Below are 24,178 nucleotides of genomic sequence, written 5' to 3'. Positions count from 1 at the left end.
CTCTTTCAGTGTCATTCAGAAAGCCAGTAAGAGGCATATAAAGAAATAAGATATATTTTCTAATTACAGTATACCCCATAATTATAGATATTTGAAGACCTTTCTTTCTATTTCAATAACCTTAAATATAAAAAACCCCATAAGCAAAAGGAAGGCAATTTTTCAGTGTACATGTGGGACATCATTTATCATTAGAAGCTATGAGAGCATGAATATTAATTTTTTGTCCTTTCATATCTTGTATTAGCTCATTTTCATATCACATTTTGGCATGATAGAGTGTTCAATTCACTGCTTAGCGACTGTTCTCAGATTCTTTCATATAAACCACATCCATTGAATATTGAAGGCTCTAACTTAAATCTAGAAAAGGGAGAAGTCATAGTTCTCTATTTTATGTGGTGTCCATCTTCATTTCAGTGATTTTTTTTAACTTACTGTGATATGCACTAACCTTGTCCATTCCCAATTGCATAGCTGTCCAAAACCTATTCAGTTCAAACAAGATAGCCAAATCCTGGTCCTTTAAAACATTGCTAGCCAAGATTTTGGCTGTAAAAAAGTACGTGTATGAACGTCTCTGGTGAAATGGAGTGCTTTCGGTTAAATGTTGTAAGTAAGAGGCTGTGGGTTGAATTCTTCTTTCAGTTATACCTGCATAATTATCCATATAAATAAATACCCATATAAACAAATTCCATTGGTTTAAATGGAGGAACAATAGCATAGATCTACTATGAGAGGAGAATTAGGCTCACTAGGGGCACGTCTAAACTACGTAGCTCCGTCGACGGAGCCATGTAGATTTGTTTGTTTGGCAAAGTCAAATGAAGCCGCGATTTAAATGATCGCGGCTTCATTTAAATTTACATGGCTGCTGCGCTGAGCCGACAAACAGCTGATCAGCTGTTTGTCCGCTCAGCGCGCTAGTCTGGACGCTCCCCTGTCGACATCAAAGCCCTTTGTCGGCAGCCCCGGTAAACCTCATCCCATGGCAGGGGAGCATCCAGACTAGCGCGCTGAGCGGACAAACAGCTGATCAGCTGTTTGTCGGCTCAGCGCAGCATCCATGTAAATGTAAATGAAGCCGCGATCATTTAAATCGCAGCTTCATTTGCCTTTGCCTATGTGTCTAATCTACATGCCTCTGCCGACAGAGGCATGTAGTCTAGACACAGCCTAAGTGCTAAAGGAATGCAGCTTCCACCACTTTTGTAGTCACTGTGGCAATGTCTACACTCACCTGCCCCGTCAATCTACTTCAGCTAGGCAAATTAGCCTAGCTGAAGTCGACATACTCACCGCAGTGTCTTGTGTGCGGTAAGATCGGCAGTGCCTGCTCTCCCATGGACACCAGTTACTCTTCTCATCTTGATGGAGTACCAGCATCGACGGGAGTGCTCTCAGAGATAAATCAATAAACAGACGCAATAAATCAATGGCCGGTGGCTCAATCGCTGCAATATCGATCCACTGCATAGGGTAGACAAGGCCTAAATATTCCAAATGAATGTGCAAAATATATCAAGGGAAAATAACTAATAATTTGAGGCGATAACATGGGAGCAGGGGCCTGCTCCTATCCTACAGTGGCTTTTCCTGCTCTGGATTTCCCTTTACTCTCTGGGTATGTCTACACAGCAAAGTTAATTTGAAATAACAGCCCTTATTTTGAAATAACTTCACTAGCGTCTACACAGCCAACCCGCTATTTTGAAATTATTCAAAATAGCAGAACACTTATTTTGAATTTGGTAAACCTCATTCTATGAGGAATAATGCCAAATTCGAAATAGCTATTTCGAAATAAGTGCTGTGTAGACACTTATTTCGAAATAAGGGGCCTCCAGCCTTCCCAGGGTGCCCTGGTGGCCACTCCAGCCTCAATCAAGAACACTCCTCTGCCTCCCTTCCCTCCCCAGAGTCCTTAAAGGGATAGACTCTGGCCACAGTGACTGTGCCAGCTCCAAGCCTGCCAGCCCAGAGCCAGCAGTCACTGCCCTGACCCAGTGGACCCAAAACATGAGCCAGCAAACCACTGGCAGCCAGCCCTCCACTGCTCCCCAGGAGCAGTCTGCCAGTTCCCAGGAGCCTGACAGAGCCCGGAGAAGGTGGGCACTTTCCTGGTCCAGGACAGAGATCATGGACCTTATTTAGGTTTGGGGAGGATGCCCCCAACATCCGTGATCTCCGCACTAGATGGAGGAATGTGGCCATCTATGGCAGGATACTTGCCAGCCTGGACACCAAAGGCCACATGTGAATCCAGGAGCAGGTTTGCATGACAATCAAGTTGGTCCAGCGAGACCTCCAACCCTGAGCCCTGAGCTTCTCCTCTCCTCCCCTCCCCTTTCTTCCCCTTACTTCTCTCTTCCAGCTCCCTCCTCCCAGGTTTCCCCCTCCCCTCTCTCACCCTCTCTTCTCCCCTCTCCCGCCTCCTTTCCCAGACTCAGTGGAGTTTCATTCCCTCCCTCCCCCCCAGTTTTGTTAAATAAAGAGAGTTTGTGTCATGAAAATACATGTATTTTATTTTACATCAGGAAGGGGGGTTAGGGAGGGGTAAGAAAAAGGACATGAAGGAGGAATGAGGCACAAGCCCCCAGTGGGGCAGACCAGAGAGACTCTTAGTGCTCCTCAGTGTGGAAGCTCTCCCACAGAGCCTCCTGGATACTGATAGCCCCTCAATGGACCTCCCAGATGGCATCCTGCAGAAAGTGCAGCCAGTTTTGCAGCAACGTGTCCAAGAGAAGCACCAGAGTGCCCAGGGGCAGCTCTGGCTCCATGTTGCAGAGTGCTGTGGTGTCCTGAGTGAGGGCAATCAGAGCACACCGAGACAAAATGCTTTGCTGTCCCTCATCGAGGTAGACAAGCAAGCAGGGAAACCTGAGAAACCTGAGAACTGGCTGTCCGGGGGGGGGGGGGGGGGTGTTAAGCACAGACCTCAGATAGCCTCAGGCAGCATCCCCACACAGTAAGTCCTGACCTGGTGCCCTGCTGGAACTTGTTTTAGCCGGCCTTAAATGCGATTCAGCATCCACTTAGTGTGGACGCGCTATTTCGAAATAGCAAAATACTATTTCGAAATGCATTTTGTGTGTAGACACGTTATTTCGAAATAAGGTATTTTGAAATAACACTGTAGTGTAGACATACCCTCTGAGTGTTGAACTTAGTTTGTTCATTCACTGAATGCTGAATTATGGTTAAAGACAAGGTAGTTGTGTTAAACTCCTGCAGTGGACCAACTTTTGCTGGTAGAAGGGCCAAGATTTTAAGTTACCCACAACTTTTCTACAAGGCCGTGTCCAGACTCAGGGTTTTTTTTGAAAAAAGTAGCCTTTTTTCGAAAAAACTTCCCCTGCGTCCAGACTCAAGCCGCATTCTTTCGAAATTAATTCGAAAGAACGCGGCTTTTCTTTCGATGGCGGTAAACCTCAATTTACGAGGAAGAACGCCTTCTTTCGAAAGTTCCTCTTTCGAAAGAAGGTGTTCTTCAATGTAAATAGGGCTTCTTCGAAAGAGAGCATCCAGACTCACTGGATGCTTTCTTTCGAAAAAGCAAGCCGCTTTTTCGAAATTTCTCCGTGCAGTCTAGACTCTCTCTTTCGAAAGAGGCTCTTTCGAAAGATGCTTTCGAAAGAGCTTCTTTCGAAAGAAGCCTGCAGTCTAGACATAGCCCAAGTTTGGAGAATGTAGCCAAAGTGTCTGAGCAAACTACAAGGTGGAGCAAATTGTTAAACATAAGGATACCACCTATTGTAGAAGATGCACAAAATTAAGTGGACAGGCAAGGGTTAGTAGACATTAGGATGTGTTTATCAATTGTTATAGTGAACCATAAAACCAATCTTTCTGATAAATTCAAGGGTTTTAGTTTCATGGTTTCATAACTTCAGCAGAGTTATGAGTTTAAGCTCCCAGGCTTATCTTTTGAAGTATTGTGAAGATTTCTTGTAAGGAGGAGAACTTAATGGTCGGATATTGAGTGTTTGTTTTTTACTTTTATCATTTTTCTGCATAAGTCCATATGAGAGTGTGGTGATTGTCTGTCTGGTTTCACTACATAATTGTTGGCATTTAGGGTGAAATGAGTGACATACACTACATGTTATGATAGGTATGTGTAGGATCCATGGATCTTGAAAGATGTCTTGTGGGGAATGTTCGTCATAGTAGCAGTGGAGATACTGTTGCTTGCACCCCTCTGAAGGGTAAATTTTCACACCTTGGCTTCTGTAGCTGCATGTGCAAAACCATACACATGCACATGCATGCACAAGCATTAACCTCAAGTGTTGCAGATGCAAATGCATGTAGATTGACTTTAAATAGTCTACCAACTATGGACATACTGTAAATTATCGAATTTCTGTGCACACATATATTAGAATTTGTTACTGTAAAATGTATTGAGGCTATCCAGACGTGGGTTCAAATTCTAACATTGTGGCACTTTTAGGAAATAAACTAATTAAAGTATATGCACAAATGGTTGGTTGGTTGGTTTTGTTTTGGATGTATATAATCCATGTGCTCAGGATGCCCTTGAGGTAACCTAAAAATTATATAAAAATAATACCCTAATGTAGCTAAAGTGCATCAGTAGAGTCCAATGTAATCTGTCACCAGCAAACCAGAAAACTGAAGTTAAAAGGTCAAATCAACTTTCTCTTTCTGCATGCATGTGCAATTGCCAACTGCAGTTATAAACATCTGTAATTTGCATACTCAGAAGAAGTCTTTTTATAAAATTTTCTCCTGAATTTGTCCTGAGAGTTTTGCATCTTAGTTAGATTATTCTCTTCAAATGTAATTTTAAGAAGTAACATAAAAGGGTCAGATTTTCCACTCATTTACATCAGTGCAACGCTACAGATTTAAGGACTTTAATACCACTGTAACTATAAAAATTTGACTAAAATAGGGAAATAAATATAAATTGCATTTCTCTTTCCCTCAGTGAGGAAAAAACCCTCTATTTTTACCAGAAGGATTGAAATGAGAAAACAAGTTCAAAGGGATGATAGGTTTGTAGATGGCTTTATTAGCCAAATCCATCTGAGAGACTGGCCAGCTTGGATTATTATTAATATTTTAATAAAAAAGGAAGTCCTACCAATGGAATGTAGTTTTTTAGCACATTGTGTCACTAATTTGAATGATGGCACTGCACCAGTATTGTTTGATTGTTTGTACATGTTCTGTTGAGGAAACTGTGGAGTGTTTGGGGGGGTTGTTTTGTTTTGTTTTTTGTTTGTTTGTTTTTAGCAAAATTCAAAGTAATCTCTGCTTTTCCTGGTGACCTCCTGCACCTATGCTCCTTGTGTCACAGAGCCAAAACAGACAGAACAGCAAGACACTTCCAGTCAGAGAGCTCTGCTCTTGCTATTGATTCATGGATCAAAATCCTGTTCACTTTACACACATGCACGGTCAAGCTAGGTAATAGTTGTCAGTGAAATTTACTCTTTGGCAAAGGGCCACCAAAATATATGTTGTTGTTATGTTTATTGCAATAGTGCCTAAAGGCCCTGGCGAACTAGGAACTGTACAAATGGAGCAGAAGCACCCTACTCTGAGGAACTTTTCTTCATTTTAACCTAAGAAGATTGACTCAGATCAGGTGGGAGAGGTGTAACACACCAAGGTTGTGCCTCACAGTCTCCCTGAGCCGATGGCTCATTGTGCTGATGTAATTAAAGTACTTCAGTTTCATAGTGCACGATACACATGTGAGTGATATGGCAGCATCAGCTCTGTCCACCTTTGACTGCCTTCATCTAGTGAATCAGGTATCCATTTTGCAGCTAGTGGAACTGCAGGTGATCTCTCATTGTGAGCTCAAGCAAAACACGAATCCACAAGCTTCTGCAGAAGTAGTCATGTGCCTTAACTACTCAGCAATCATTCCTCTCTGATGCATGCACAAATCACTTAAGTCCTCAAAGAAAAACACAAGAGAAACATAGATGAATGTTTCCTGTTATAGATATATAGAACAAATGCCTTCTATATCTAAGGGGGCTGATTTTGAAGAGCGGCCTCCCATATTATAAGAAAATGGTAAGCTGTCCATAGGAAAAGAGGCCAAATTCAGTGAATAAATCTTTTGGGTCCTATTCAGTAATGGACTTCAGGCTGAGCATATGAGTAGTCCTATTGAAGTTAGTGCATCACCTTAAGTATCTTGCTGAATCAGGGCCTTGCTCAGCATTATTTGCTCACCCCTAAATCTGCCACTTGGGGCTATATTAAGGCTAAATTCATTGATGTTTGAAAAGTGCTCTGAGATCCTCCAATGTAAGTCACTATTGAATGTAAGTGTTGCTCTGACACATGTCTTCAAAAGAGTCTGAAGATGGATTTACATTGCATGCTTGGAACAGTTACACGGGCTGATGGATAAATAAGAAGTGTTATAAATTATAGCAATGAGATGTTTACATGAAAGACAGGGGAGTCTTAACAATCATTTAAAAGATGCATGTTCTTAATCTGTGTGCGTGAGGAAGTAAAGTGGCTATGAAGAGAGAGAGTTGACAGTTACTAGTAAATACCACATACTTAAATGTTGCTGGTTTGTGCTAACACCTTCAAATATAGGCTTGACGTCACAGAATTGATAAGACTCCTTTCCAGGGGCTCAAAATACAGTAAAAGCACTGCTCTCTTCATTGCCTTACCTCCCTTTTTGGCTTTGCACCTTCATTAATGTTTCTCCCACTTTTGAAAACATTCTACCACTTCCTTGCTGCTAAAATGCAGCCGCCCTTCCATCTGGTTACTACCTCAGTATTGCCTCTCTGCCTTGTTCTCGTCAACAACACTTTCTCCACAGCCTCAAACGGAACATTGTTCCATTCTACCGTACCTTTGTTAGGTTTCATCTCTTTCAGGTCTGTGAGTAGGGAACATATCTCCCAGTGTTCTTAAGGGATGTAAAAACATTTTTATATTAATAATGACAGTGATGACCATGAGAGTGATGATGAAAATGAAAAAACCAGAGGAGTCCTGTGGCACTTTAGAGACTAACAGATGTACACCCTAATAAATCTGTTAGGCTGTGTCTAGACTGGCAAGTTTTTCTGCAAAATCATCTGCTTTTGCTGAAAAACTTGCCAGCTGTCTACACTGGCCGCTTGAATTTCTGCAAGAACACTGACGATCTCATGTAAGATTGTCAGTGTTCTTGCGGAAATACTGTGCTGCTCCCGTTCGGGCAAAAGCCCTCTTGCGCAAATGATTTGCGCAAGAGGGCCAGTGTAAACAGCACAGTACTGTTTTGTGCATAAAAGCCCCAATGGCTAAAATGGCGATCGGGGCTTTTTTGTGCAAAAGCGCGTCTAGATTGGCCACGGATGCTTTTCCACAAAAAGTGCTTTTGTGGAAAAGCGTCCTGCCAATCTACACGCACTTTTCCGAAAATGCTTTTAACGGAAAACTTTTCCGTTAAAAGCATTTGTGGAAAATCATGCCAGTGTAGACGTAGCCTTAGTGTCTAAAGTGCCACAGAACTTCTTGTTGTTTTTGCAGATACAGACTAACCCCTATGAAAATGAGAATATTTCATTAATGAATAAAATATAAAGCAGGAATGGTGCAGCAGCATAAGCACAAAAGTAGAAGTTGGGAACTCCTGACTAGATTTGTACAGAAGTTATTTGTAAAAAAATTCAGTGAAAAATGGCTTTTGGACTAAAAGAAAAATTTCACAGAAAAAAGGAGTTTTGGTCAAAATGGTCCATTTTTACAGGAAAAGAAGGGAAAGCAAAGCTTGTTCCCTAAGTATCTCCCCTCCTCCGTGATGAAACAAAGCTGCAGTGTTACTTCCTGTTTTAAGCTTTGTCTCTGGATCCCATGTTAGGATATGTGTGTTGTTTCTTTAAATCTATCTCAGGAAGCCGGGCAGGTGATGGAGCTAGGTAAAGTTCTGAGAAGTGTTACAATGAAGCAGAGGGAGCAGAATAGCTCTAAGGATAATACTATTGCCCTGAATTCTAATAAAGTTCCTTGTTCAGTGCTAGTCTAAACTTGGATTTTCTGATGTGCTTAGGTTTGTTTTTTTAAGTAGTGGCCTATGATATTTATTAGGGCCTAACGAAGCTTCTCTTGTTTCATATCCCAGGAACCTGTTTTCAAATCTGCATTACAATAAATTCGTTTGAAGGATCTGGATTTCCAAAATTTGTGGTCAGCCTTTTGGATCATTTCTTTGGATTGTCTATAATGTTGTGGGTTTATAGTAAATTAGAGTGTCAGAGGTTTACAGTAAACTAGAAGTGGGAGTAGATGAAGGAATTATTCATTTCACTGGTAACATTTACTTGAAATCATATTTTAGAGACTACGAATGATGACACTTATCCTTATCTGGATGTACAGTGTTTGGGCTGGGAAGAGAACATGCTCCAAAGATTAATGTTCTTTTCCCATCAGTATGATGTGGGGATGACTCTCTTCAGCGAGACAAAACCTCCTTCAACCTTCCATAGTATAAACCCATCTCTGCTTTTAAACCATGCCCTCCTTCAGTAGGGATAATTTTGATCAATATTTTATATAAAAATTAAAACATAGGAGGCACTACAATTTAGTTTCAAGGGTTTATTTGAGGAGACAGTTTTGTTTAACTAACTGAACTGCAATGCACAGTCCTCCGAGGAAATGTTCAAGTGATTGCACTGCTGCCCCATGGTACCCCAGCAGCTGCTAGCAATTTTGTGTCTCATCATCATTCATCTCAGCTGTGGAACTGGGTGGGTTTCACTTTGCTTTCACCATCTTATTTCAGCTCTTCCCAGGGACATCAACATTTTAACTTAAATGTTGTATTTACTGTCTGTCCTTGTCTTGTATAATATAGAGGGATAAATGTTGGGGGTAGGGTTAATAAAAAAAACCCACAGGAAATGAAAATTCATTAGGGAAAAGGTCAAAATGTAATGGTTTCCAGCAGCAAGACACAGCTCAGACACTGGGGAAGACATAAAATAAAGAAGTTATTGATCAAAACCTGCAGCCTCAGTTTGGCATTGCCATCCCTTGCTAAGATCAGAACAAAATGACAGCAGGCAGAGTGAGATGGATGGCATGGTACTTCTACTAGCCTGCTGTCAATAGGCTCAGAACATACAGGGACAGGCCACATGGAAAATAAGCCCTACCCAACACAGATCTCTCTCTCTCTCTCTCTAGCTTAAAGACATGAGATGCGTCTAGATTGGCATGATTTTCTGGAAATGCTTTTAACAGAAAAGTTTTCCGTTAAAAGCATTTTCGGAACAGAGTGTCTAGATTGGCACGGACGCTTTTCCGCAAAAGCACTTTGCGTGCCAATCTAGACACTCTTTTCCGCAAAAAAGCCCGATCGCCATTTTCGCGATCGGGGCTTTTATGCGGAAAACAAATCTCTGCTGTCTACACTGGCCCTTTTGCGCAAAAGCTTTGAGCAAAAGGGACTTTTGCCTGAACGGGAGCAGAATAGTATTTCCGCAAGAAGCACTGATTTCTTACAGTAGGAAGTCAGTGATTTTGCGGCAATTCAAGTGGCCAGTGTAGACAGCTGGCAAATTTTTCCGGAAAAGCGGCTGATTTTCCGGAAAAACTGGCCAGGCTAGACACAGCCATTATGTTTACATTTTGAGAGCATGAGAAGGTGGGCAGAGATAAAGGGTCAAACTGGAAAGTAAGCCCAACAGGGGAGCCATTTAAGATTTTGGTGGGGGGAGGATATGACCTGTGCATCCTGTGGTGGGGGAGAGAGTGAAAACATGGAGGGGCTAACTGAGGACAGAAGCTGCAGCAGTGTTACTGAGCATGCTCAGTATAAGCCAAGCACCAAATGGGGCAGGTGGAACCAACCCCATCTGCCGTACCTCCCTCCTTCACACATGCATCATCTCTATCCAACGGCTATGAAGGCACTGGAAAACTCCACTTTTTTAGCAGACAACTTAGCAGTTAGCTGACGGGAGCACTGTATCTAATTCCTATATAAAAGAAAGACAATTAAATATTAGATCCACTCAGCTCTAACACTAATATATTCTGACATCTTGTGTCAAAGTCACTTAATTTAGCATTAAATTTTAATATATGTTCTTACTTTGTTACTAGCTCTGTGGAGAGATAGATCCCATCAGGACTCATGGGCTCTATCTCAGCTTTGGAAGGGGAGTGGGATCTAGTGGGTTACAGTAAGGGGGCAAATACATTTCAACCCTATATAAGAACATCAGAACAGTCATACTGGGTCAGACCAAAGGTCCTTCTATCCCAGTATCCTGTTTTCCAACAGTGGCCAATACCACGTGCTTCAGAAGGAATAAACAGAAGAGGTAATCATCATTATCAATACCGTTGCCCATTCCTGGCTTCTAGCAAACAGAAGCTAGGGACACCATCCTTACCCATTCTAGCTAGTACCCATTGATGGATCTATCCTCCTTAAACTTATTTTGTTCTTATTGGAACCCTGATATAGATTAGGCTGTTCCACCATCTCCTCGCAAAGAGTTCCACAAGTTTATTGTGAAAAAATATATTTTTGTTTGTTTTATATCTGCTGCTTATAAATATAATTTGGTCAGCTTCTTATGTTACGTTAGAGAAGGAATAAATAACATTTTCTTATTTTATTTTCCCACACCATTCATGATTTTCTAGACATCTAACATATCCTCCCACCCTTTTGTCATTTCTTTTCCAAGTTGAAAAGTCCCAGTCTCATTAATCTCTCCTCATATGGAAGCTGTTCCTTACCCCCTAATAATTTCTGTTGCCCTTTCTGTACTTTTTCCAAATACAATATATCTTTTTTAGATGGGACGACCAGATCTGCATTCAGTACTCAAAATGTGGGCATACAATGACTATTTAGAGGCAATATGGTATTTTGTCTCATTATCTATTCCTTTCCTAATGATTCCTAATATTCTGTTATCTTTTTACTTTTTAGACTGCCACAGCACATTAAACAAATGTTTTCAAGGAACTATCACAATGATTCCAAGATATTTTATATCTATAGTTATGACTGTATTTTTCCACGGGCATTACTTTGCACTTATCAACCCTAAATTTCATCTGCCTTTGTGTTGCTGAATCCCCCAATTTTGCAAAATCCCTTTATAACTCTTTGCAATCAGCTTTGGATTAGTGCCGGTTCACCTCTTTTTCAAGAGCATTTATAAGTTTAACACAGTAATCCAAATGCAGATCTCTTCAGCACAACACTCATTCTGACTCCTTTTTCCTCCTATCTTTTAAGTGGAATACCCGGCAATGTTCTCATGGGCTGTGTCTAGACTGGCAAGTTTTTCCGCAAAATCATCTGCTTTTGCTGAAAAACTTGCCAGCTCTCTACACTGGCCGCTTGAATTTCTGCAAAAGCACTGACGAACTCATGTAAGATTGTCAGTGCTTTTGCCAAAATACTATGCTGCTCCTGTTCAGGCAAAAGTATTTTTCTGAAAAACTTTTGCGCAAAAGGGCCAGTGTAGACATCAGAGATTTCTTTTCTGCAAAAAAGCCCCGATCGCGAAAATGGCGATTGGGGCTTTTTTGCGGAAAAGCGCATCTAGATTGGCCACGGACGCTTTTCCGCAAAAAGTGCTTTTGTGGAAAAGCGTCCTGCCAATCTAGACGCGCTTTTCCGAAAATGCTTTTAACGGAAAACTTTTCCATTAAAAGCATTTCCAGAAAATCATGCCAGTGTAGACATAGCCATGATGATCTGATGATCCTTCAGTTACTGCAATGTCCAGCCTTTTGTTATTCTGAATCACCCTGCCTTCCTCATTTTATAACAAACTCCCTGCCCCACAGGCAAGCAGCTCAAACTCTGTTGCATTGAAGACCTGCCTCTGGAGTCAGAGTATGTAGCTTTAAGCAGACGTCAAGTATGAAATCTAGGGGTTCCAACCTCAGGAGGGGGGCTACTCTCCCCAACCCCTCCCCCAATAAATGGCTCCCTTGAGGTCAAAGTCCTAAAACTGTGCTCTAACCAAAATTTTGAAAGAGGGTAAACTGAACATCTTGTAGAGTTATTTCACTTGAAATTTCTTCCAGTTCAAATCCAGTAACTCTGCCAATTTAAATTGGTGGGATAAGCTGACACCCAGCTTATCTCACACTCAACGATGCTTCAATCTAGAGAGAGTGCTCTCTGAATACCCAAAGAGAAGTGATGTCTAATATGGCTACAATAATTCAATTGCAGTAGTGAAGGAAAATAATTTTGCCCTCCTTTTTAATGGCATGTGTATGAGTACATTTGGTTATGCAATAAGCTTTTTATGTATTTTAGCTGGGAATTTCAAAGACTTTTTAAGAACTCCTGGGTCACCTGTTTCTTTTCTAACAGTCCACCTGCCCATTGAAATTCAGTGCAAGTTGGAGTGTTACGCTCTTCCCAGCCTTCTTTTTTTTCTAGTCAGTAAACCATGCATTTGTCTTTTCCCCAGATTTTCATAAGACATGGCTTCTGCCCTTAGAGATGCTGAACAAGCAAATTTGCCCTTGTCATTCTGGGGAGAGACAACTTTTTCCTAAAGGGTCAGGCAGTCTTGGACTTGAGTGGCTAGCCTAAGCCAGAATCTGTGCTGCAAGATCTACACTGCAATTTTTAATCTCCTAGCTCAAATGGTGCTAGAGGTTGAATCTCTCTAATCCAGCACCCTTGGGACCTGACTGGTGCCAAACCAGAGAATTTGCCAGACCTTGGGAGGTCAATATTGTCAAGCAGCATTACCAACACTTCCACCGCTTACTGGGCTCTTAGAAAACATTTAGGGGCAAATTAGAGCTAAATAACAACACAGAACATTGAGAGCCAGGACTGGTGGCTGTAAACAAACTTTATGGGACTGCGGAAAACTTGGCCATACCCATGATAAGTGGACATCCAGCTAACTAAAATCATGCTGGATCACAGATGTTGTTGGATCAGAAAGTGTCAGACTAGAGAAGTTCAACCTGTATCATGAGTTTATCTACCCTGGATGGGAATCCCCAGCTGCAGCATACACTTACCCAGGAAATCTGCATAGTCCTCTGAAACTACGTTCTGATCCCTTCAATCCAGATCAAGCATGAGAGGCAATGGTGAAAAAGCTTGCATGACTGCTTCTAGAATTCTACCTGGTCTTTAGGAAAGGACCTCCATCTATAGCTCATCTCAATCCAGCGCTATTTATAAGCACCACGCGGCATCGGGTTCAAAAAAGCGGGGATTTAAAAATGGCGGTGCCCCGCTTATGCAAATGAAGCCCAGGAAATTCAAATCCCGGGCTTCATTTGCAATTGCGGTATGCCTACATTACCCCGCTAGTTCGAACTAGCGGGGTAGTGTAGACATACCCTATGAGATTAATGAAAATTATCTGAAGCAGGTAATTAGCATGTACCTATAACCTAGTAGGTGGAAGAAATAAAAAATGTTTCTAATACTGGGTTCCCAGAGTCAAACTCTCCAATACTCTATCCAATAGCTGTAGCTATTAGACGTCTGCTAACTTTTGTGGCAAATGCTTGAGGCTGTTAAAAAAAAAAGAGTAAAAGTAAATGGTTTAGAAGGAATTCTTAGGAAGAAGAAATACACCTTCTGGGACCTAAGAAATCCAATAGACACAACCCCCCTTAAGGCTTTGATAAATGACCTCTCTGCTGCTACAAAAGCAAAGGGACAGATCAGTTTCCCTAGTGAATGAAGTTGGGCAAATCACATGATCTATGGTAAGCTTTGAAATACTTTGCAAATGAAGTCATCCAGACAGCATTAAACAGAGTTATGTCTCCATAGCTGAGTCTTGTTTATGGAAAAATGAGTTTGGGGTATTGGCTGTGCTTAAGCACATAATGTTCTTTGCTACCTAGACACACAAGGCTTTCCTTAATAAAGTGGTCCTATCTTAGACAAATGTTTCTGATTTTATGGAGGTGATACACAGGAGAGCTGGCCTACCTATTTCCCTGATTTCTCCTGGGTTTGGTAACCCCTCAATATATAGCAGTACATGCTTTTTAAAAATGCAGTCCTTAGCTCTCTTAGATCCCTGTATCTCGCCCAAATAAAGAAGCCAAGAAATACATAAAGTGTATATTGGCTGAGATTAGAAAATAGTGGTAAGAAATAATGTCTGTTTCTGAAAACATAAATATTCCTATTCATCTAACATGCATAAATGTGCATGAAGCAGCTGCGAGGTTTTTCCTTCACTTCAGAAAAGGTCCAAGAGATTGGGAATTCAAGAGCACAAGAATGGTTTATTTTTATACCTATTTCCTCTGTCATTTCCTATTACCATTTCAATCCTTGTCAAAAGAATCAATTACCTTGAGCCAATTTTCACATTGATTAATATCTCCTTAAAAAACATGATAATTTTAAAGGCCCTGGTATTGTATGCCTTGTAAATTATGTTCATATGCTGCCTGTCAGAATACACAGTAAATAGTGGAAGTGCTAAAGCTATGAATCTTACAAATAAACAAAGGATTACATCTCCTGCCTGCACAAGAGATATATCTATATTTTTCAAAGAATGGAGACTATTTCAGAAGCATGAAATTGCTAGCTGGTATCTTCTTTGAGAGGGAGGATCAATTGCAATGACTGAAGTTGTGATTACTAATATTCCTTGTGTTGGTTGCTAAAAAGGACTAGGTTACCACTGTTTAATTAGTCAAAATAACTTATAAAGTTTGAACAAACTGGGCACTCAGGCACATGCTTAACATTAAACATGTAAATAGTGACAGTGAAGTCAGTGGAAGTAACTCATATGCTAAAATGTAGTCAAGTGTGTTCAAATTCTTTGCTCTCATAACACAATAACTAGGGGTCACCAAATGAAATCAATAGGAAGCAGGTTTAAAACAAAAAAAGAAGTATGCACTGTCAAAAAAACAAACAAACCTGACAGTCAACTTTGGAACTCCTTGCAAGAGGATGCTGTGAAGGCCAAGACTATAACAGGGTTCAAAAAGAACAAGATACATTCATGGAGGACAGGTCTATCAATGGCTACTAGCCAAGAGAGCACAGATGGTGTCCTTAGCCTTGGTTTTGCCAGAAGTTGGAAATGTGCAATGGGGAGTGGATCACCTGATGATTACCTGCTCTGATCATTCGCTCTAAGGCTATGACTACACTATAGGGCTGTGTCTACACTGGGCCACTTATTCCGGAAAATCAGCCGCTTTTCCGGAATAAGCTGCGAGCTGTCTACACTGGCCCTTGAATTTCTGGAAAAGCAACGACGCTCTACTGTACAAAATCAGCCGCTATTCTGGAAAAACTATTCTGCTCCCGCTCGGGCATAAGTCCTTATTCCAGAACACTGTTCCGGAAAAGGGCCAGTGTAGACAGCCCAGTAGTCTTTTCCGGTAAAAAGCCCCAATCGCGAAAATGTCGCTCGGGGCTCTTTTCCGGAAAAGCGCGTCTACATTGGCCACAGACGCTTTTCCGGAAAAAGGGCTTTTTCGGAAAAGCAGCCTGCCAATGTAGACGCTCCTTTTCCGGAAAAACTGAAAACGGAATAGTATTCCGTTTTAAGCAGTTCCAGAAATTCATGCCAGTGTAGACATAGCCTAGGGCTTTATCGGAAAAAGGTATGCAATTGAGCTCTGCAATCCCCTCTTTCGGGAAGAGTCCTTCTTCCTTGTGGGAAGAAGAAGACAGAGCTTCCAAAAGAGCACGTCTGCTCCTCCATAAAAAAAAAAGTGGAAGAGCAAACGTGTTCCCTGGACGTGGCAGAGTTTTTCCAGCTAACCCTGGATAACCTCGTAGTCTAGACATAGCCCGAAGCAGCTGGCATTGGTCACTGTTGGCAGACAGGATACTGGGAAGGTGGACCTTTGGTCTGACCCAGTATGGCCGTTCTTATGATCTTATGAACCAGAGTCTTTAATCCCCCCCAAAAATTCTGTCTGATTACATTGCCTAAAGCTCTTTAAGAATTGCATTACATTTTTTCATAGTTCCTTAAGACATCAAGGCCATTGATAACTATAGTCAAGTGGGTAAAGTTAGAGCATTTCCTACACTATTTTAACTTATGCCAGTACTGGAAAAGATGGAGAATCAGTCACTTTACACTTCCTTACATCACCCATCCCACCACAACCATGCTAAGCAAATAATCAAGCAATTGATATCAGCTTCCTCTGATCTGACCTAACTGCCCTGAAGGGTTCTTTACTGTCATGTTTTTTGGTTGTAGTTTTTTTCCACTACTAGTTGCCTTGTACATGTTCAACTTTATGTACTGCTATATTGGAAGTAAATGCAATCATGCCCAAACAAATCCACTATTTTACTGGTTAAGTTTCAGCAATCTGCTTCATATTTCCTAGCAGCTGGTGTTATTTCAGACTGATTCCATCTGCACCAATGAGGCTGTCAAACTAGGCCAGATTTTTATGAACCAAGGTCTCTAGCTAATATGTGTATGCCTGACTTTCAGGGGCTTCCATTCACACATTTGTCCTAAGTGAGATGCTTGAATAGGAGATTTGGTTTCAATGAATTGACTTAAGAGCACATTTACACAACAATTAAGTCAACTTAAAGACAACATCTAGCCGCCACAGTAATTAAGTCGGTTGACCATGTCCACACCATGCTGTGTCTCAGTAGAGCAGAGCTTGCATTGATGCAGAGAGCAATGCACTATGTGTAGCTATCCCACAGTGCAACTTAGCCACAGGGGAGTTGGGAAGGGCTTGCAATGCCTCCTAGATGAAAACATTGTTGTCCAGGGAAGTGGGAACATGACTTCCACCTACCATGATGAAGTTTCCTCTCTCCTTACTTCTGCAGATATCAAAGTCAAACAACCCATACTTTTTCATGCCTTTTTAAAAAGGCTTGGCTTAATCACGTGTGTACCATAGCCCAAAAATTATGGACTCCACTCAGCTGTGCACTCTTGTGTAAACAAAACAAATACCTTACGCCTTATCCTGCAGCATTTCCAGAGACAAGTCAGGAGCCATTACATGGAATATTGTGATGTCCTTCAAGTAGGCCTGCTACAAGCCATATAATGTAACAATTGCCAGTTACTGATGAGAGTCGTGTAGCAACTAAACATGGTGTATTGCTATTTCTGGTCTTGGAAAACTAGCACTAACTGGTAGGAGCAAGTTGTTTTAGAGTTATAAGATGACGGACAGCAGGGGCAGAACTTTCAAATGTAGAAGGCCACTTTCCAGGAACTTTGTGCAGAGCTTCCCCCCGCCCTGAAGTACAACAACACTAAAATAAAACTTGCTGCAACAAGGAAGAAGAAAGTGGCAATCGCTCTGTGGAAGCTTGGAAACACTACACTGCTACCGGTCAGTGGGGAATCAATTTGAAACTGGTAGATCCACTATAGGAACTTTTATAATCCAAATTTTCAGAGTCATTAATCAACTTCTGATAAGAAGGGCAGTGACTCTGGGAAATGTGCAAGACTTAGTACATGGTTTTGCCACAATAAATTTCTAGCAATACTTTTCAATGGTGTGGCAAATGCTGGTGGATCACAGGGGGCATTTCATTTACATTACTGTGGGATGCCCAGAAAAGGTACATGACACATGCATCTTCAGAAGATAGGTATGTTCAGAAAGCTGCAATCATGGATCTTCTTTCCAGAACATAGAATAACTACTGATGATATTGAAATACCAGAGACCCAGCATACCTCTTGCTCCCATGGCTCATGAAATCATACACTGGTTCCCTGACATCAGGAAGAAGCACTTCAACAATAGGCTAAGCAAGTGCAGAATGTGCCTTTGGATGTTTAAAGGGGTATTGGCACAGTTTGCTTACGAGGTTAGACCTCAGTGAAAGCAAAATCATTGTTATTGCTGCCTACTGGGTGCTCCAAAATATCTGTGAGACAAAGGGTGAAAAGTTTCCATTTGGGTGGGGCATGGAAATGAATAGGCTGGCAGCTAATTTTGAGCAATAAGAAGAGCCCAGCAAGAGCTTTTCATCTCTTGTAGCTCTGCCTGAACCATTGGGACAGGAGAGGATATGAAGAGAAAAAACTGGGTACATACTAACACAATAGACAGACTGAAGTGATAGTGTGAGACCAAGAATAATCTTGAATGAACTTCTACAACTGTGGAGCTGGTGTTGCTGTGAGGTTCTATCTTATAGAGCCCAACATGGTACCTCTGAAGTTCCAGCTAGAGAATTTTATTGGTAAATGCGCACTCAAATTGTAATATCTATTAGAGTTTCTAACTGATACAATTTGATTGACTAACTTCACAGCACTAAATACGGCATGCAGAACTCAAGAGCATTTGTTCAGATAAAATCTGTTGGGTGGTTTCCCTGATGATTTGCTATAAAGGGGTTTGCTCACCACTCTGGCACCGCTTGCTGGTTGTCTTGGGAATAAGCACAGCGTGGTAGTGTGCCCTCCTCAAGTCATGCCTCACCACTACCACTGCTGCTTTGGACTCACATTTCTTCCAAGAACCACGGAATTGTCATCAGCAGAACAGCTCTTTGGCCATGCTACATGCTGTGCTCCCCTCTTCTAGAGGGCCTGCAGTCCACTGTCTAGACATTTTCTTCAGTGGCCAACTATAGTCTATTGTTTCACAATCACCTCCCACATGGCTTCCGCACCCTCTTTGCCTTTCTGCCAATGCCTCAATCTGCAAACCCCCATAGCCAACCAGGAACTATCTGATTCCCTCAGTTGCTGCTTGCAGCACTGTTCAGTCTAGGGTGCTAGCAGTTCTCTCAGCCCTCCACAGAAAGTCCTTCCTTCCTGGGCTTCCAGCAAAGAACTGCCTCCTTCTGCCTTACAGATCCCTTTTTATATGGGCCTGCCTGGCTTTGATTGACTACTCTTTTCAGCCCTTTTCTGATTGGTTGCCTATGGCTGTTTTAATCCTTTTTCTGACAGGGGCAGTTGCCCCCTCACTTTTCCATACACAAAAGATACCAATAATGCATCTGTAACAGGGCAGCTGCCCTGTACTGGCCCTTTAAGAGTCAAACCCCAGCCTGGAGCAGGGCCGGGGAGTTCAGCCCAGCTGGGCGGCGTTGGCCAATTAAGGCCCAGCTGGGAGCCATAAAAGGGAAGGGCTGCTTCAGAGAAGGGAGTGTGAGCCTGGCTGCCGGGGGAGCAGGACGCTCCCTGGAGTTAGGGCAGGGCTAGAGAGTCAAGGCTGGGCCAGGGGCGCTCAGACAGACAAATGGCCAACCTGCTAGGCCTGAAGTAAGGCCTGCCGGAGAGACACCAATCCCCTGGAAGGGGGGCTCAGAGCGAGTGACTTGGGCACTGCCGGAGGGCAGTGTGGTGAAGAGAACGACGTGACCAGAGGATTCCAGAGGCGGAACCCCACGTGAGAGGAGGCCCGTGCGGGCGGAATGGACTGATTCTGGGGACAGACGATGGACCCCCGCTACGGTGGTGAGTGACCCCCTCACAGCATCCTAGACAAACATCTCAACTTAGATTTAGAAACTATGGTTTCAACAAAACAATTATATTCTCCAATATCAACCATTTTAGCCTCAAAAACCACAGACTGCAAATGTCAAATACTGAATAATTCACAAAAATTACATAGTGAAAACATGATTTTATCAAAATACACTTCCCACTTTACTTCATTCTATTATTGAATCTCCTATATAAAAATACAGAAAACAAGTTCTAGGTAATGAACTGAAGAGCTTATAGCATATAAACAAGATTTCATCCCATGGAATCAGAGAGATGAAGGTTGTAGAATCTCACAGTGCTGCATACGTATTCTGTACAGTCAACTAACTACTCTAAAATACCATGGAGGCTTTTTTAAAATGTCTTGTTAAAGCCATAGTTCGTCCAACAATATTTTTGTGCAACAAAATGATGTGATTGGTTTCTGTGTTGTTTTTCTCCTTTTGAACAATCAGATGAAGTAGAAGCCAAAACTCCAAAAACTTGACAGCACATTTCTCTGTAGATGTCATGCAAAGAGAATGAAAGCCAAGGGCAGGACATTACTAAGCTACACTGCATAGGGCTATCATAACAAACAGAGGGGAATCATGTATATTATTTGAAAACAGAGAAGATCAGCTTAAAGCTGGCTCACTTCCCACCAAACAGCGCCCAGAAAGTACAGAGTGGAGGCTGAGCAGCCTTTGGTGCACCAGCTTTCTATCCGACAGAGAGTACTCTGAATGGGTACAATGTGAATGAGAGTAAGAAGGACACATTTTTGCCATTTAAAATTCCATTTCCTATTACAAACAGCTTCCCAAGGCCTCTTGCATCCATTTTGAATACATAGTATTGAATACATGGTATTGGACACGTGGCATTCAAGGAGAGTCTTTACGGATGCAAAGCCTCCTCCCTTGAAAATGTACAGTGTATGAGCGATTGATGTGAATTTGGCCACATTTAAGCGAACAGCCACAGACTGCCCTCATGCCACCCATAGTATGCCACGGAGCTCACGATGTTGTCCCATACCCATTGCATGTGTATAATGTCAGGGCAGGATGATTCCTTTGCGGCTCTCACGCTTGGATCATGCCACCAGCCAGGGCTCTGCCCCAAGGCACCACGCTCACGGAAAAAATGAGGAAGAACGACTCTTGCACAAGAGGGGGGTTTTGCACAAAAAGGCACTGTGTAGACGGTGCCTTTTTGCGCAAAACCCTCTTGTGCAAATACAGCTCCTAATTAATTATGCAAATGAAGCATGTTGATATGCTAATCTGCACTTCATTTGCGTATGCTTTTGAGGAAGAGGGAAGCTGTGTAGATGTAGCCTCAGTGCTATGGCACCCTTGGTACTGTTGTAAATCCAGTACTGTATAATGTATGTATGCACCCATACGGGGGGGTGTTAGGTCCGTGTTCTTTTAGGCAGTCTTTTCAAAATCACTAAATACCAGCTCTAAGTCTTTTTAAAAGAGTTTAAAAATGTTAAAGACACTATTATTATGTATTTTTTTAGGTGCAAGATGGATTATATTAAAATAGTATTAAATATTAGAGTTGAGACATGGAATTGCTGTGGCTAAATCATCTGAGCCTTTTGCCTCATGATTTGTGACTGATCCAGCTCCCACTGAATTCCATGGAAGTATTTCCATTAACTTCACCAGACATTGGATGAAGCCCTAAGAGCCCATCCTTGCTCCCATCGCTGTCATTGGGCAAAGTTCCATTGACTTTCTTTGGACAGAAAAAGGCCTGCAGAGTTGTAAATATTTCAAGATGAAATTATGTTCTTGTGATAACCCACAGAATTTGTTTATAGAGCAGAGCTGAGCCTAGTTCTGTACTGGAGGCGGGGAGGGGACACATTTTTAAAACTCACGAAATACCAAATTACAGGTAGAAGATGGATTCACAACTACTGTGAGATAATGTGAAACATTCATCGGAAAATTAAAACCCCTCAAATTGTGCCCAATTCTAAGCTTGGTGAATGCTCCATGAAAACATGTCATTGGATGTCAATATTTTGGCTCCATCTATTTGTCAGCAAAAAGGTCAGTCCCACTTTTCCTGGTACCTTTTCAGTTTTAAAGCTGTGAAACCCTTCTGCCAGGTAGGCCTGGCAGAACCAGGGCTGGGTTCAATATCTTGGGATCCATCTTACACAGAACCAGCTCGAGCCTCCACCCAGTAATCTGGGAAATTCACACAGCCCTAGGTGCCTCTGAGAGGCAATGCTTCCCCACTTGCAAGCACTGAGTCTGAGTGTAGGAAAGAAACATTTAATGAAACAGAGAGAAGTCATACGGCATTAACTTGGGGGAAAACACCACAAACAGAGCTCATAACCCAAACATGAGCTAAGCCCACCCCCAGCCAAGAATCACCTGAAGTCCAAAGAGTCCAACACCCCAAAAGTCTCTGTCCCTGGTCCGTGCCACCCAGAGTCCCAAAGTTCACCCGCAGGGTTTCACCTCCCAACCTGGGTAGAAATGGGGGTGGGGAGATAGATAGGGGGCACCTTACGACACTCTTCCACGCTCCACCAGCTGTCTCATCCCACGCCACCAGACGCTCTGCTGGTCGCCGCTCCTCGCCTGCCGCCGCTCCATGCCACGCTGCTGGTCGCCGCTCCTCGCCTGCCGCCGCTCCATGCCACGCTGCTGGTCGCCGCTCCTCGCCTGCCGCCGCTCCATGCCACGCTGCTGGTCGCCGCTCCTCGCCTGCCGCCGCTCCATGCCACGCTGCTGGTCGCCGCTCCTCAGCTGCCGCCACTCCTAACAGCCACATTACACCATCAGCCACTATACTGGCTGCAATGGGTCTGGCTCTCCGCCAAACCAGTGATTTCAGCTCTCAGTGATTTCAACTCTTTAGCCACCAGCTGGACTGGCAAAGGAATCCAGCTTCCACTAGACTAACAAAAGAAGACTCCTCAGGTAGTCTGCTTTAGGTCTGTCCTTAAAACAAAGGGGGAAAGGGGCAGGTTGGGCCACTCTGCCAGCTCACACCTGGCAGGTGTGAAGCAGGCAGACCCAAGCCCTTTAACCCTTCCCCCCAGCTCAGTTCACTCAAATCTGGAAGGGGGGAGGCTTGTTCCTCCAAGACCTCTTACCATGATGGTGGTGTCTCTCTTGCAAGCACTGGTGGCATGTTTAACAGTTCCCACATTTAGGGGTAACATGATTAGTGACCCCCACAACAGTCCCAAATTATTTACAATTCTCCACATTCCATTCCAACACTGACCCTCCATCAGCCCTTGGCTGAATGGCATTTACATAGCCTCACTTTGGATTCTCTCCTGAGTTGTATTTACATATCAACAGCTAACAGTTTGCAATTGTTTGCAGAGCTAAACAATTGTAGTGGGCACACCCACCCCTCCTTTTAGCTGGCTGATAGCAAGCAGCAGTTCAACCCCTGCTTGCATCTGGATTTGTTGAGTTTTTCTCAGCATGATGGAAATCTTAGTATTCTTCCTGCAGCCCATTAAGGGTATGTCTACACTACCCTCCTAATTCGAAATAGGAGGGTAATGTAGGCATACCGCAATTGCAAATGAAGCCCGGGATTTGAATTTCCCAGGCTTCATTTGCATAAAGCCGGCCGGCGCCATTTTTAAATGCCGGCAGTTCGAACCCCGTGCCGCGCGGCTACACGTGGCACGGAGTAGCTAGTTCGGATTAGGCTTCCTAATCCGAACTAGCTGTACTCCTCAATCCAAGTTTTCCGTTAAAAGCATTTTCGGAAAAGCACGTCTAGATTGGCAGAATGCTTTTCCGCAAAAGCACTTTTTGCGGAAAAGCGTCCGTGGCCAATCTAGATGCGGTTTTCCGCAAAAAAAGCCCCGATCGCCATTTTCGCGATCGGGGCTTTTTTGCGGAAAACAGTACTATGCTGTTTACACTGGCCCTCTTGCGCAAATCATTTGCACAAGAGGGCTTTTGCCCGAACAGGAGCAGCACAGTATTTCCGCAAGAACACTGACGATCTTACATGAGATCGTCAGTGTTCTTGCAGAAATTCAAGCGGCCAGTGTAGACAGCTGGCAAGTTTTTCCGCAAAATCAGATGATTTTGCAGAAATACTTGCCAGTCTAGACACAGCCTAGATGTATATGTGATTGGGTGTACTCATCGCACACTGAACAGGGTGTAACTGGTTCCCCCATGGTGCGACCTGGAACTGGGGTATCACTCAGCCCTCTGACTCACCAGCCCTCTGATTCACACTGTGTTGCAAGACAACTCCCATTCCTACACTCCCACCAGCATTCACACAGGCAGGGACACACACAGCTGCAGTTGCATACAGGCTCTGACCAGTCATTGCAGGAATCAACAATAGAGAGGCTACAGCTAAAACAACCCGCATCTCTCCATCTTAAGACCTCAGAGATGCACCATCCTGCCCTGATCAAAACCCTGACCAGTATGAATTTATTACTCAGTTCATCCTCTGTCAATGTGGAGAAACATATACAACAGCCTTTGCTCACAACACTGCGATTTGTCCCTAGTCACTTCATTCAAAGACACACTGATTTAGTTAAAGCAACCTCTCCCCACCCCCTCCCAGTTTATGGATATAGAAAGATAGATTTTAAATGATAGCGATAGTGATTTATTAGTAATAGCAAACAGATCAAAGCAGGTTACCTAGTAAATAAACAAAAATGCAAACTAGGCCTTTCCTACTACATAGAT

At 42.8% G+C, this 24,178-nt stretch overlaps 1 long non-coding RNA gene across 3 annotated transcripts in view; it reads left to right on the top strand.

The window, feature by feature from the left end:
• The window catches only part of LOC142827298 (uncharacterized), a 205,472-nt gene that overhangs the window by 165,760 nt on the left and 15,534 nt on the right, over positions 1–24,178 (top strand). The gene's annotated exons all lie outside the window — the stretch shown is intronic.

The sequence above is a fragment of the Pelodiscus sinensis genome, chromosome 2 (genome assembly GCF_049634645.1).
Source record: "Pelodiscus sinensis isolate JC-2024 chromosome 2, ASM4963464v1, whole genome shotgun sequence".
Lineage (NCBI taxonomy): Eukaryota > Metazoa > Chordata > Testudines > Trionychidae > Pelodiscus > Pelodiscus sinensis.
The sequence above is the reverse complement of the archived record's forward strand: the minus strand, read 5'-3'. Positions and strand labels throughout refer to the sequence as shown.